Source organism: Pinus tabuliformis, chromosome J (assembly GCF_031772625.1).
Source record: "Pinus tabuliformis cultivar Carrire ecotype Pingquan chromosome J, CPIR1, whole genome shotgun sequence".
Taxonomy (NCBI): domain Eukaryota; kingdom Viridiplantae; phylum Streptophyta; class Pinopsida; order Pinales; family Pinaceae; genus Pinus; species Pinus tabuliformis.
The window spans coordinates 429,583,125-429,595,664 of record NC_142295.1 but is presented as its reverse complement, the minus strand read 5'-3'; positions in this window follow the sequence as shown (position 1 = coordinate 429,595,664).

Sequence of the window (12,540 nt, the reverse complement as noted above, 5' to 3'; positions counted from 1 at the left end):
GACAATTTGGTCTTCAAATCCTAGATAATTTCTTTGTCATTTCCAACTAGAAACATGTCATCTGCATATAAGACCAAATAAATAACACGATCACCAATTAATTTAAAATACACATAGTGATCTTCTTTACTTTTGGTGAAGCCAAGTCGCCATATAAATGTATCAAATTTCTAATACCACATCCTTGGTGATTGTTTTAACCCACAAAGAGACTTTTTTAACTTGCATACTAGTTCTTTCTTACCCTTCATTGCAAAGCCTTCAAGTTGCTTCATGTAGATCTCTTCTTCTAGATCCTCGTGAAGAAATTTTGTCTTCACATCCATCTATTCTACCTCAAAATCAAAAACAGCAGCAATAGATAAAAGTAATCTAATAGAAGCTACCTTGGCAATAGGAGAAAAAATATCACCAAAATCAATTCCTGACACCTAGGAATAACCTTTTGCTACCAACCAAGCTCTGTATTTATCCACCTTTCCTTTTGCATTCATCTTGTTCTTGAACACCCATTTGCTGCCAATGGGTTTCCTTCCAGTTGATAACTCCACCAGATCCCAAGCCTCATTTTTGTGCAAAGATGCCATTTCATCAACCATGGCCTCTTTCTAAAGTTTTCCATCGCCTGAATCTACTGCTTCCTTCACAGTTCTAGGGTCATCATTAGTAATAGATAAAGAAAAATTTGAACAGATTTCAGATGGACTATAAATTTCTAGTTGCCTTCTTTCTCAAACTGATATTCTCACAACCGGAGTTTGTGGCTCTTCATCTTCTGATTCCTCTTCTGCTGTAGAGTCTGATTCTTCCTCCTTAAGCTCAAACTCTATCTTCGCAGGTTCCTTTAGTTGGACTTCATGTTCAATAACATCTTTCACCTCTCTGAATACCACATCTCAATTGTACACAACCTTCCTTGTTACTGGGTTCCAAAGCTTATAACCCTTTAAACCATCCTTATACCCAATAAAGATGCACTTTTTAGATTTACTATCCAACTTTATTCTTTTGTCCTTTGGAACATATACATATGCATCACACCCAAATACCCTCAGATGTGAAAATGAAGGTTTCTTACGAGTCCATACCTCTTGTGGAGTCTTATCCTCCAACATTGATGAAGGTGATCTGTTGACCAAGTAACTATAGAAAATATGTGATAGGTTAACCCGATAATGCAATATAAATCAAAGCAGAATACTATAACCTACTTCTACTATCAATTTGTGGAAGCTTAAATATCGAGCTGAACAATATAACCAGAAGAAGAAGAAGAATCAATGACACAATACACATGAAAATAATTTGGGGAAAGCCTTAGCTAAAAACCCCACACTATTGTATTATCATACATGGTGGAAATACATAGGAATTATACAAAGCCTTATTTCTCACAGTTAACCAGCTCTCAGTACAATCCTCACAGATGCTCACAGGAAATCTTGGCTTCTCTCCAACCTTCCTCTCTGCCCTCCAAGCTCCTATTTCCTTGCACTATTCCTTGTGGATGATTTTCCTTTACCAAGTGGAAAACCAATCCTCCAAAACTGCGCAATCCTCAAGGATAAATCATTGACTGCATGCATGAGTTTTCTCCATGAGAAAACACATTCAATTGATAGTACAATGTCCTTGAACATAATCTCAACTAGGTCTTTCTCATAATAGACATGCATGAGTTTCTGATGAGGGAATCTTCAGTTAACTAGAGTAGCACTAGTTGAGTGCATTAATGCATCAACTGACTGTTAACTCACTATTAGTTCCTCAAACAGTTTGGAACTAATTTAACTGGAATTAACTTAGTAAATTGAGTTAACTAATTACAACTCAAGTATAACTCAATATTATCTCCTTAATTTAAGGGATAACTCTTGCATGACTTTAGAAAGACTTCTAACTTGAATTTCTCCAACTAATTAATTTAAAATAAATTAATTAATTATTTCCAAGTAGTTGTTAAGACTAAATTCGATTTTAATTCACAATTTAATTCAATGAAAAATTAAATTGGAATATTCTTGTTTCCATATTTCAACACTCCCTCTCAACAAGAAATGGATTATCTGCCACCTCGATCCTGTCTCTATGGAACTCGAATTTACACTTTGACAATGCCTTTGTCAAAATTTTAGCATCTTGCTCCTCTGTTGAAATACACTGCAACATGATCCTCTCGACCTATGAAAAGCCACAAGCAACAAATCTTGCCTTATGCTTCTCCACACTACCATCAGCCACTTGCTTTACTGTTGGGTCCCTATAATACTAGTGATTACCCCATTACTATTGTAGTTATACCCCTTATTTATATTGTTGTGCCCCTATTACCCCCATATTGTTATTTCTGTGCCCCATAGAATCCCTCTATTATTATTTTTGTGGCTTTATATTATTATTGTTAGGTCGGTTGGATTATATTGTGACTCCTTAGACTCCTATATATAGAAAGGAGGTTTTGTCATTTGTATCATCCAAGAATTGTTCATTTATGTAATGTAAAGGAGGTTGCCCCCTCGAAGAGGCTGAATTCTAAGGCGTTGATCTTTCTTTTCTATCTTTTCTTGAGCTGGTTTCATAACATTTGGTATCAGAGCTTTGGATTCTAGGGTTTCGCTGCTCCAAACAGGTCATCGTGATAACTTTTTTTCTGTGACGTTTCAGAAGTTTCAAAAAAAAACCCATTTGAGAAGACATCACGCTGAACCTTGGGTCCGAATTTCAGAGTTTTTTGTGCGATATTTTCGGAGATATGATCTGAGGAAGTTGGTCTTTTTGCAGACTCCTGAATTACACTCAAAACAGGTGACCTGGGGAAAATCGTCATAACTTTCTTTCTGAGCATCGGATTGAAATTTCGTAAGAAGGTACAGAAAGAGGACAGACTGTAGTTTTCTTTTATATATTTTTCAGAGTCAAAGGTTGAAACAGTGACACGTGGCACTTCGTACAAGTTCGCTCTACTGAACTAGTCTATAATCAAGTCACTGTGGGAGATTTCGCATAACTCTTCCTTGGAGAATCCAATTTGGGTCAGACTTGTGGCATTGGAAAGAGGACATAGAGGGCTACTACAGGTCACAAATTCAGAACTAGATGATCAGAAAGTACAGAGATACATCAGAGGCAATATCGAGCTCCTACAAAGTGAAAAAAGGTGTGTAGATTTTCTTTAATTTTTGCTTAAGCTTGGTTTGAAAATTTATTTTGAAGGAATTCAAAGGGCATAGTAGAGAATTATTATCGGTAAATGATGCCCCGAGGAAAGAAAATGCAAACACCTAGTAAGGAACCTGAAAGCTCTAGCATGACTCATGAAGAAGAAGAAGAAATGCTATATGATATATCAAAATTACAAGAACAAGTGCAACAAGTGTCACTTGCACAAAAAGCAACAGAATCTAAAATGGATGGTTTAAGGAAAGATGTAGAAGCTAAGATGGACGGTTTAAAGAAAGGTGTAGAAGCTAAGATGGATGGCATGGAAGCTAAGGTGAATGGCATGGACGCTAAAATTGATGGCATGGATGATAAGATGGAAGAATTGAAGATAAATATGAATAAGTTGCTACAAGAAATGGTCACTAAGGGTGAAAGAGTACTAAAGGAAACTCATGATGAGAACAAAAGAAATGTTAATCATGATTCCATAGACTCTAATGTTGGATCGAAGACTCACCATGTTCCAAAAATCGATATGAGGAAGTTTGATGGCAAGGATCCCGCCACATGGATATTACAGATGGAGCAATTCTTCGATCTCAATAATGTGCAAAACACACAAAAGGTACGTATGGCAACTTTATATTTGGAACCAAATCAGTTTGTATGGTATCAATGGCTTTGTTCTCGTAAACAATTTATCACTTGGGCAATTTTTACGGAAGAATTGATAGCACATTATGAGGATACAAAAAGCAACACTTTTTTTAGCCAATTGATAAGTCTCAAACAAAAGGGTTCAATAATGGAGCACATTGAGGAGTTCCAAAAATTGAACATAAGGGTAAAAGATATTCCAGAGGAGCATAGGATTGATGTGTTCATAGGGTCTTTAAAGGATAATATCCAACATGATGTGCGCCTTTGGGAACCTGATTCATTAGAGAAGGCATTCAGGTTAGCAAGAAAAATGGAAAGCAAAATTATGGCAACTAGGAAGCATACCATTCACAACTATAAAGACGGAAGTGTTGTTGCCCATAGTCTTCCACAACCTACAAGGTTGACACCACAACAATTGGAAGAAAAAAGAGCAAAAGGGCTTTGTTACAATTGTGATAGCAAATACACAAAAGGTCATAAGTGTGCTGAGAAGAAATTATTCTACATAGATTGTGAAGAGGAAGAAGAAAAGGAGCAAGAAAGGTCAAAAGAAGAGGATATATTCCAGGAACAAAGCCTAGATGAAGAACAAATAAATCCGACCATATCTTGTAATGCATTGGCGGGAATTACCACTCCTCAAACCATCAAGATAGAAGGACAAATCAAGAAGAAAAAGGTAATAGTGTTGATTGATTCAGGAAGCACCCACAATTTTATTCATTGTAGGGTAGCAAAAGAATTGAATTGCTTCCTATATCCAGCACCAGAGTGTCAAGTGATGATTGCAAATGGAGGAACAATAAATTGTTCTGGAAAGTGCCATAATATCAAGCTATCCATGGGAGAATATGTATTGACTAGCCCAATGCTTTCCATTCCAATGGGAGGTGCTGATGTTGTACTAGGAGTCCAATGGCTACAATCCTTGGGTACAATAGCTTTTAATTTTCAAGAACTTTTCATGAAATTTTCTGTGGAAGGAAAGGAAGTTGAATTAAGGGGTATTGCAGGGAAACCAGGAAAGATAATCAGCTCTAATGGCATGACAAAGCTTCTAAAAAAGGAGCAAAGAGGTGTAATTGCACAATTATGTTCGCTAGATGTTTCCACATTGGAATCATCTATTTCTCCAGATCTCCAAAAAGTCTTGGACAATCATTCCAAGGTATTTGAGACTCCCAAAGGTCTCCCACCTATGCGTGATCATGATCATGCTATTCATCTGATTCCAGGAAGTGTTCCTCCAAACATCAGGCCGTACAGATATCCATATGTCCAAAAAAGTGAAATTGAACGTATGGTTGCAGAAATGCTAGAGGCTGGTATAATTCAACCGAGTCAAAGTTCTTTCTCAGCTCCAGTAGTATTGGTGCACAAGAAGGATGGATCATGGCGCATGTGTCCAGATTATAGGGAGCTCAACAAGCTCACTATTAAAGATAAGTTCCCCATTCCTGTCATTGATGAATTACTGGATGAATTGCATGGATCAATTTACTTCACCAAGTTGGATCTTCGTTCGGGATATCATCAAATCAGAATGAAGATTGAAGACATTCCGAAAACGGCATTTAGAACTCATGAGGGTCATTATGAATTTTTGGTCATGCCTTTTGGCCTTACCAATGCACCTTCAACATTTCAAGGTTTGATGAATTCAATTTTCAAACCATTCCTTAGAAAATTTGTGTTAGTATTTTTTGATGATATACTAATCTACAGCAAGTCTTGGAAGGATCATGTTGAACATGTTGACAAGGTGCTACAACTATTGGAGGAGAAACAATTATATGCAAAAAGATCCAAATGTTTCTTTGGAGTCCAGGAGGTGGAATATTTGGGTCATATTGTATCTCATGAAGGAGTTAAGGTAGACCCTAGCAAAATTAAAGCCATTAAGGAATGGAAAATCCCCACATCCATAAAGCATCTGCGAGGATTTCTTGGGTTGACAGGGTATTATCGCAAGTTTGTTAAGAATTATGGGAGAATAGCAGCACCTCTAACAACATTATTGAAGAAAGATTCATTTTCATGGACTCCGGAAGCAACAAAGGCCTTTGAACATCTTAAAGAGGCAATGTGCCAAGCACCGGTCTTAGCTACACCGGACTTCACAAAAACCTTTATTGTGGAATGTGATGCTTCAGGAAATGGAATTGGTGCTGTTCTAATGCAAGATGAAAGACCCATTGCTTTTGAAAGTCGTCCAATCAAGGGAAAGTTTTTAAGCAAAGCTATTTATGAGAAGGAAATGTTGGCAATACTCCATGCACTTAAGAAATGGCGACCCTACCTAATGGGAAGACACTTCAAGGTAAAAACGGATCATGATAGCCTTAAATACTTTTTAGAACAAAGATTATCCTCTGAAGAGCAACAAAAGTGGGTCACAAAGATGTTGGGTTATGACTTTGAAATCATCTACAAAAAAGGGAAGCAAAATGTGGTGGCAGATGCACTCTCAAGAAAGGATGAGGATGTGGAAGCATTGTTGTGTGCCATTTCTATTATCCAACCAGATTGGATAAACGAAGCAAAGGAGGAATGGAAGAATGACGAAGAAGTGTGGGCACTTATTCGAAAGCTACAACAAGATTCCAGTACTTCTGATACATTTAGCTGGCAAAATGATTCGTTATGGTACAAAGATCGCTTATACCTCTGTAAGAATTCCCAGCTAAAACAAAAGATTCTTATGGAATTGCACACTTCTCCCTTAGGAGGGCACTCAGGATTTTTAAAAACTTACCACAGGGTTAAGAAGGAATTTTTTTGGGATGGCCTTAAATCAGATATTCAAAAGTTTGTGGCGGAATGTTTGGTTTGCCAACAAAATAAAGTTGAAACAATTAAGACACCGGGTCTATTACAACCTTTATCCATTCCAAGCCAACGTTGGGAGGAGGTTTCAATGGATTTTATCACAGGTTTACCCAAGTCTGAGGGAAAGAGTGTCATCATGGTGGTAGTTGACAGACTTACCAAGTATGCACACTTTTGTGCATTATCACATCCATTTAAAGCCAGTACAGTTTCTACTGCATTTATGGAAACAGTTCAAAAGCTACATGGAAACCCAAAGATTATTGTAAGTGACAGAGATCCCATTTTCACTGGAAATTTTTGGACAGAATTATTTTCTTGTCTTGGTACTCAGTTAGCTCATAGCTCATCTTATCATCCTCAATCTGATGGGCAAACTGAGATAGTAAACAAATGTTTGGAAGGATATCTTCGTTGCTTTGTATCTGATAAACAGACACAATGGGTCAAATGGTTGCCTCTGGCTGAATGGTGGTATAACACTTCCTTCCATACAGCAACAAAAATGACCCCATTTATGGCACTTTATGGGTATCAACCACCATCAATCACATCATATTTAAGAGAAAATTCTAAGGTTCAGGCAGTGGAACATCACATCGAACATCAACAACAAGTCCTCCAACTCTTAAAGGATAACCTCGTGTTGGCACAAAATAGAATGAAACAACAGGCAGATCAACATCGCAGTGAAAGAAGTTTTGATGTAGGTGATTGGGTATTCCTACGGCTACAACCATATAAGCAAATGTCCCTAAAGCAAGCTAAGAAGGATAATAAATTATCACCAAAGTATTATGGTCCGTACAAGGTGTTGGAAAAGATTGGTACTATGGCATACAAATTGGAGCTTCCTGCAGCTTCTCGATTGCACCCAGTTTTCCATGTTTCATGTTTAAAGAAGGTTATAGGCGACAAGCTCCCAGTTCAAACAATATTGCCAGAACTTGACGAGGAAGGAAAAATTATATTGGAACCGGAAGCAGTCACAGAAACAAGAACTCGACAGCTACGAAATCGATCAATTTCAGAGTATCTTATCAAGTGGAAGAACTTATCCGCTGAAGATTCCACATGGGAGGATGAGAATTTTATGCAGAAGTATCCAGAACTACTCAAGCGTTGAGGACAACACTTTTTTGAAGGAGAGGGGCATGTTGGGTCCCTATAATACTAGTGATTACCCCATTACTATTGTAGTTATACCCCTTATTTATATTGTTGTGCCCCTATTACCCCATATTGTTATTTCTGTGCCCCATAGAATCCCTCTATTATTATTTTTGTGGCTTTATATTATTATTGTTAGGTCGGCTGGATTATATTGTGACTCCTTAGACTCCTATATATAGAAAGGAGGTTTTGTCATTTGTATCATCCAAGAATTGTTCATTTATGTAATGTAAAGGAGGTTGCCCCCTCGAAGAGGCTGAATTCTAAGGCGTTGATCTTTCTTTTCTATCTTTTCTTGAGTTGGTTCCATAACTAATTTAACTGGAACTAATTTTAAGACTGGAATTAACTAATTTAACTGGAATTAACTTAGTAAATTGAGTTAACTAATTACAACTCAAGTATAACTCAATATTATCTCCTTAATTTAAGGGATAACTCTTGCATGACTTTAGAAAGACTTCTAACTTGAATTTCTCCAACTAATTAATTTAAAATAAATTAATTAATTATTTCCAAGTAGTTGTTAAGACTAAATTCGATTTTAATTCACAATTTAATTCAATGAAAAATTAAATTGGAATATTCTTGTTTCCATATTTCAACACTCCCTCTCAACAAGAAATGGATTATCTGCCACCTCGATCCTATCTCTATGGAACTCGAATTTACACTTTGACAATGCCTTTGTCAAAATTTTAGCATCTTGCTCCTCTGTTGAAATACACTGCAACAACATGATCCTCTCGACCTATGAAAAGCCACAAGCAACAAATCTTGCCTTATGCTTCTCCACACTACCATCAACCACTTGCTTTACCTTATAAAGCCAATAGGAACTCATAACTGACTTGTTCTTCGGTCTCGGAACCACATCCCAAACACTGTTACGAACTATGGAGTCATACTCCTTCACCATAGCATCAACCCAAATTGGTTGCTGCACTGCTTCCTCAAAGGAAGATGGCTCGGTCTCAACACATTCCCCAACAAGGGCCATGTATCAAGTGTACCTCTCAGGTGACCTCCTTTGTCTACACTGAGAAGATGGTGCTCCCACATTCTCTCTCACATCCTCCAACAATCTGTCAACTTCTCTTGTGTGCTTGCGTCCATCTCTGGAATAATATGCTTGAGTGGATGTCTCCAATCCTAGAACCTCTGCATGTGGCTGCTCTGCATTAGTATGAGGCTCCTCCTCCTTAGGAACCAATAGTTCCTCCACAGCCTGTAGTTGGAGCTTCCTCTCAAGGTAAACTTGCATGGCTTTCTGCTCATCAAACTTGAGATCTCTGCAAACCACTATCCTCCAACTAGTAGGCAAGTACACCCGATAGTTGTGAGGTGTATCAGTGTACCCCACAAATATCCCCAACTGTGCTGTCGGCTCAAGCTTCTTCCGTGCATTCTTTGTCACATGGAAATATATTGATGAGTCAAAGATCTTGAAGTGACCCACATTTGGTCTCTTACTGGAGAAAGCTTCCTCTTGTGTCTTCATCCCAAGTATGCGATGCGGGCTTCTATTTTGCAAATAGATTGTTGTGTTGCATGCCTCAGCCCTCAAGTGAAGTGGTAGGACTTGGTCATGCAGCATTTCCCATGCTACCCCTACAATAGTTATGTTCTTCCTCTCGGCCACCCCATTTTGTTGTGGGTTATGAGGTGTCATCAACTCTCATTTAATTCCTTTCGCTGCACATAAGTCCTTAAAATCTTGAGAGACATATTCTTCACCGTTGTCGCTTCTCAAGGCCTTGATATTCTTTCATGACTCTTTCTCGACCAAAGCTTTGAAATCACAAAAAATTGTGAAAGTTTGGTCCTTCTTCTGCATGAAATAAATCCAGCATTTATGAGAATAGTCATCAATGAAAATCACATAATACCTTTGCTTCGTTGTGGATGCCGTCGAGAATGGTCCACACAAATTAGTATGAACTCACTCTAAGATAGCTTCTACTCGACTATCTTAATCATGAAGGAAGATTTGGTGTGCTTTCCCAAGGTATAACCTTTGCATGTGTCAACTTGCTCAAGTTTACCTTTGGGAAGTCCTGTAGATATTAGCTGCATTATCTTCAAAGCACCATGATGCAAATGGCCCAACCTCCTGTGCCACAACTTGCCAATGTCTTGGCTATGCACCAATTATGCTTTTGTACTCAATGCTGCACAATCATATACCTCTAGTTTATAGATATTCTTCACCCGAATCCCTATCCTCTTGGTCTAACCCATGGCTCTATGTCTTAAGAATGCCTTTCCTTTACTGAAGACAACATCGTAGCCTTTATCCTACAACATCGCGACTGATACTAAGTTCTTCTTCAGTCCATGTGCACACATCACATCTGTTAAGATGAGAGGAGCTCCATGCTCCCTATGAAAAGCAATCGTGCCCACTCTTGAACCACTATACCTTCCGTTGTCACCCATCTCTATGCACAACTTGAGGTCTTTCTCCTCCAAGGCACTGAATAAATTTTTATCACCAGTCATGCGGAATGAGGCTCCATTGTCAGGGTACTAGACACAATCCATCATTGATGACACCATGCATGCGATGAGGGTAAAGTCCATTTCGAAATGAGAGGCTAATGCCTCACCTTCCAATCCTTCCAAGGATCCCTTCTTGGACTTCTTCGATGGGAAATTAGTCGCATAATGTCCCATATTGTGACAATTAAAGCATCTTACTTTAGACATGTCACTCTTCTTCCCTCCATGACAAGAATTCGATTTGAAATGGGAAGCCTTCCCCTTCCCTTTTCTTGCCTTACTTGCTAAGGCCAGATTTCTTCATCATCATTCTTGGATGAAGAACCATCTCGTGTGCTCCTCCTGATCTCTTCCTGCATAAGATCTGACCACAATCATTCCCAAACCTACAGTTTCTCCCTTCCATTCATAGAGTCTTGGTAGCTATTCCAACTATTTGGAAGGCCAAGGAGAGCGAGGCTCACCATATCATCATTGACAGTAGTTATTCCCACACTGCCAAGCTCATCTTAGGAGGTGGTGAGCTTGTTCAAATATGCGGAAATAGTAATTCCCTTCTCCATCTTGATTCTTCGAAGCTTATCCTTGAGCGCTAATTTCCTCTGGTTGCTACTGTTCTAGTAGAGGTCCTTCAATGTCTTCCACATTGAAAATGGAGTATCCTTCCCATGGAGACTCGAGACAATATGGTCTCGAACTCCCTCAAGGATGATCCATCTCACCTTCGCCAGACACTTCTTCCACTCAACCAACTCTTGTGAATTAGTTGAAGTTGGCTTTGGGGTTTCTTGATCAATGAATTCCTTCAAGCCATTGTCTTCTAATACACCCTCTATTCTATCTTTCCACACTATGTAATTCGAGCTACCTTCCAAGGAATACTCGAGTCTCAAGCCATAGAAAGCCATTGACCAACCTTGAAGTATGATATGAATTAGATTTTCACCTGCAACCTCAAACTTTAAACTTCGAATTCTCTTCTTAATATACTGTTCATAGCTCTAATACCATGTAGAAAATCTGTGATAAGTTAACCCGATAATTCAATACTATAACCTACTTCTACTATCAATTTGCGGAAGCTTAAAGATCGAGCTGAACAATATAACCAAAAGAAGAAGAATTAATGGCACAATACACATGAAAATACTTTGGGGAAAACCTTAGTTAAATACCCCACACTATTGTATTATCATACATGGTGGAAATACATAAGAATTATACAAAGCCTTAGCTCTCAGTACAATCCTCACAAATGCTCATAGGAAATCTTGGCTTCTCTCTAGCCTTCCTCTCTGCCCTCCAAGCTCCTATTTCCTTGTGCTATTCCTTGTGGATGATTTGCCTTTACCAAGTGGAAAACAAATCCTCGAAAACTGCGCAATCCTCAAGGATAAATCCTTCACTGCATGCACGAGTTTTCTCCATGAGAAAACACATGCAACTGATAGTACACTGCCCTTGAACATTAATCTCAACTTGGTCTTTCTCAGAATAGACATGCGTGAGTTTCTGATGAGGGAATGTTTAGTTAACTGGAGTAGCATTAGTTGAGTGCATTAATGCATCAACTGACTGTTAACTCACTATTAGTTCCTCAAACAGTTTGGAACAAATTTAACTGGACTTAACTCAGTTAACGGAGTTAACTAATTACAACTCAAATATAACTCAATATTATCTCCTTAATTTAAGGGATAACTCTTGCATGACTTCAGAAAGACTTCTAACTTGAATTTCTCCAACTAATTAATTTAAAATAAACAAATTAATTATTTCCAAGTAGTTGTTAAGACTAAATTTGATTTTAATTCACAATTTAATTCAAGGACAAATTAAATTGGAATATTTTTGTTTCCATATTTCAACAGTGACATGCAATCTCCACCGCCTCTGCCCAGAATTCTTGTCCTAACCCGACACCACTGATCATGCTTCTTGCCATTTCCATCAACATCTTGTTCATTCTTTCTACAACTCCATTTTGCTAAGGTGTGTATGGAGTAGTCTTTTGTCGTGCTATACCACACTTCTTACAGAAATCTTCAAATTCCTTCTTGCAAAAATCTCCACCATTATCTGTCCTCGGCACCTTTATCTTCTTCTCTGTCTGGTTTTCCACCAAAGCCTTAAATTCTTTAAACCTGTCAAAGACTTCATATTTCTTATTGAGGAAATATATCCATGTATTCCTTGAAAAGTCATCTATAA